This window comes from Propithecus coquereli, unplaced genomic scaffold (assembly GCF_000956105.1).
Source record: "Propithecus coquereli isolate 6110/MARCELLA unplaced genomic scaffold, Pcoq_1.0 Scaffold85, whole genome shotgun sequence".
Taxonomy (NCBI): domain Eukaryota; kingdom Metazoa; phylum Chordata; class Mammalia; order Primates; family Indriidae; genus Propithecus; species Propithecus coquereli.
This window is the reverse complement of record NW_012154729.1, coordinates 8,239,965-8,243,792: the sequence shown is the minus strand read 5'-3', so window position 1 is coordinate 8,243,792 and position 3,828 is coordinate 8,239,965.

Below are 3,828 nucleotides of genomic sequence, written 5' to 3'. Positions count from 1 at the left end.
ATATAAAAGGTAATGAACAAAATGACTACATCAATTTACAACTGAAGAAAGAGGCACTTCGATGGCCCAAAATTCTAGAATGTTTTCCCAAAGAAGGTAGTAGACATTTCTTGTAAAAAGTGTATGGTCAAAGCCAGGCACAGTGGCTCATGCCTGTAATCCCAGAGATTTAGGAGGCTGAAGCAGGAGGATTGCTTGAGGACAGGAGTTCGAGACCAGCCTGAGCAACACAGTGAGATGTCATCTCTACAAAAAATAAAACAATTAGCCGGGCATGGTGGATCATGGCTGTTACAAGTCCCAGCTATTCAGGAGGCTGAGGCAGAAGGATCACTTGAGTCCAGGAGTGCAAGGCTGCAGTGAGCTATGATTGTGCCACTGCACTACAGGGTGACAGAGTGAGACTTCATCTCTAAATAAATAAATTTTAAAAAGTATGTCACTGGGTAAGTTTGGTAAATGTGGACCGAAGCAAAGTTGATCATGTTTTCTTACAGTGGGAGTCCAGAGTCAAAATGAAACAAGACAAGCTGGGAAAACTGGGGAAGTCAGGGAGATAAACCTCATTAGGAGACTGTCACACACAAAAGCAGATGAAAGTACATTAAGTAAGAGAACACGCAGTTAGTTCAGTGGCTCTAGAACCTCATTTTCCTCCCTTTGGAACTCCTTCAGTGGTTTTCATTGTGCTCAGAGTATACTTCATCCTCCTCACGTGGACTATAAGAACCCACAGGGTCTTCCCCTTGTCTTTCTCTGTAACCTCTCCTCCTACTTATTTTCTCCTTTTTGGCTTGTTTTTTGCCCCTAATGCCCAACCCTCAAGTCCACTCCTGTTTGGGGGTCTTTGCACACCCCTGCCTTGCATGCTCTGCCACCAGATTTCATTGTTGGCTCCTTCTCACAACTGAAGGATTCCCCTCCCAAAGTGATCTTCCCTATTCATCCTACATAGAGAGTATAACCCCTCTTTTCTCTCTCTCTCTAATATTTTACTCTGTTTTATTTTCTCCATGCAAGAAATCACTATGTGAAGTTCATATATATTTGTTCATTTTTAGTGCCTATCATTTAAGCACTTAAAAGCCACCTAAAATATGCTCAGTAGCCTCAAATTGTTTTACTGACACCATGTCAATAAGGGGCATTGTGATCGAAGGCTATTTAGAAGATGAAGAGGAGGGGAGGTTGTTGGGATGGCTAAAGGCACAGAGATCCAAACTCTGTGGGTACAATTGAATTAGAAATAAGAGCTGGAGGAGAAGCTCAGCAACAAAGTGGGGGAGGGACAGGTGGAGCTGGTGAAGGGGACGAGGGTCCCAGCTGTACCACCAGGAAAGCAATGCTGAATTGGCCAAGTCAATAAACATGATGGTTTGAGATAATGCAGACACATCCCAGACAGCCGGGAGCTGGAAGGTGATGGAAAGAGGCATCAAGCTAAAGCAAAGATAAAATAGATAAAAGCATGATATCCAAAGTAGAGTCTGTGTAGTACCACTGGCAAGATAATTTTAAATATTATTAGTACACAGATACACTTTTTAAGAAATTTTAGTTGAATATTTGCTAATGTGTGCTAGAAAAACAACATATCAAAATGATTTTCTGAGGAGCTCGAATCATGCTGAATTTTAAAAATGCATCAACTTAACAAAAATGTTGAGTATATGTTTTTGCAGTTAGTATGCAGCAATGACGTACCAAAAAAAAAAAAAAAAACAAAACACAAAAACATGAAGAGGGCAAATAAAAGTTATATTCAGAATACTGGATTAAAGAACTTGGAGCATACTTTGCCTTTCACACCATTGTCCTGAAAGATGTCCTTATCTCAACATACAACCAATTGAAGGCCTGGATCCCAAGTCATGTTCCTTCTTCCTATAACCAATCACGCAAATGCTAGCACATGCCTATTCCTATTGACTTAGCTTGGTACAAAGAGAAGAGCCTTACGTCTTAAAAATCTCTAAGTATAAAGCATGGCTTTGCCGCTCATTAGAGATACAGCTTACAGGAAGATACTTAACTCCTCAAATTCATAGCCCCCTTACTGGTAAGCACACAATATGTGCCTGTCAAATTTGACCTCGGTCCACCCACTCCCAGCCACCTTCTCTGGCTTATTACTTCCATTCCATTCCTTCTATTTTCCACTTCCTCTATCCCAGTCATTCTTAAACTCCAACATCTGTCAGAATCACCTAGGAGATTGGAAAGACGCAGCTCACTGAGACCCACATCCATAAATTTTGATTTGCATAAGTCTGTGGTGGGGCCTGATAATCTACATTCTAGCAGGCACCCTTGTGTATCGAAGCAGACATCCGCTGGGAGGAAACGCACCTCAGCTGGCACTATCAGCACTGGAGCTATAGTAAAAAAGATACCTAAGTGTCAAGTTATTACCACTGTTGTTAAGTCACCTCTGCGTCAGTGGCCCCTCCCTTCCTGCTCTGTCTCTTACCTCTCTACTCCCTCCTGTTTCTTCTCCCACTTTCTTTTTTCTTTCCTTGGTGGTTTAGTCCAGACACATGTCTTGGTTTCTCCAGCTCAGCTATCACATCTTCAATCCTGTGGCTAATTTTGCCCTTCCCTCCAACTCAATAGACTCACAAGAGAAAGAAAGATGACTACTATTGAAAAAAACACATCATGAGCTACACAGTCCACTTATGACCTTGGATGGAGCAGTAACAGACACTTCTAAATCTGGGAGCTCTAATCTGTGGATTTTGTGCCCAGAGTCTGGACCATACCCGGCCACCCACGGATAATTGTTCAGCTGCCCCTTGCAGCTGCTCTCAAGGCTTGCGTGGGAATAATCAGAGATGCCCTGCTCAAAACGCTAATAAGGTTAATATCTACCGGGGGCGGGTGGATAGAAGGAGAGGGAAGTAGAGAAGAGCCATAATTAAGGGCTTTAGAGAGTTCCTTTTTTCTTTCCCCATGACATGATCTAAAACTGATTAGGGACTCCTTAGCAAGTGCAAGCTGAGCTGCTGTGTTTTGAACAGTTGCTATAATACAGCACATAAAGAAGGGCAGGGATAGCCTCTCTTCCACCTCCCTTTGTTGAAGCATGTTCTCTTCCCCCAAGTCCTCCCAGAAAATGTGAGCACAAGCTCTTTCTTTATATGCACACATATCATGCTGAGAGCTGCGAAGTCACAAAACAGCCCAGGAAAACAACACCCAGCACACAATATGTTCATTGTTTTGATTGAGACATTGCTGTTTGAAATGCACTTATTTCTGCCTCTCGTAAATACTCCTCCATAGTAGGAAAAAAAAAATAATAACAGCAAATGCATTGTAAATAGAGGCCCAGACATCTTATACTTAAATTACAGTCACGTCATCCCAGTTTTATCCCATCTTTCAATTATAGTCATTAATTGAGGATGTAACCCAGAAACAATTACATCCATGAAATTCTAATGAGTCTCCTGTAGTTAATATAAAAAGAAAACAATGGCAAATTCATGCTGATGCTGGAGTCTAATCCAATTCTGTCGATTAAAATAAAGAATAGCATTTTTGTAACATGTAAATCTGACTCTTTTCCCCAGTTTTCATTTCTCAGAGAATGACAGGCTATACGCATAGATTTGCTTATCTAACAAGTTTATTGAGCTGCCTTTTCTCAATTATGTCCAGAGCACATCTTGAAAACTTACCAGTGAGGAATATATTTTGCTCAAGGAGACATCTTTTATAAAGTCTTATATTTTCATATGAAAATTCCATCATTGTTTACCTGACTTAAGTAGGAATATGCTTTATTTTTATCACCACAAAAAACAATTATGATAATTATGATTC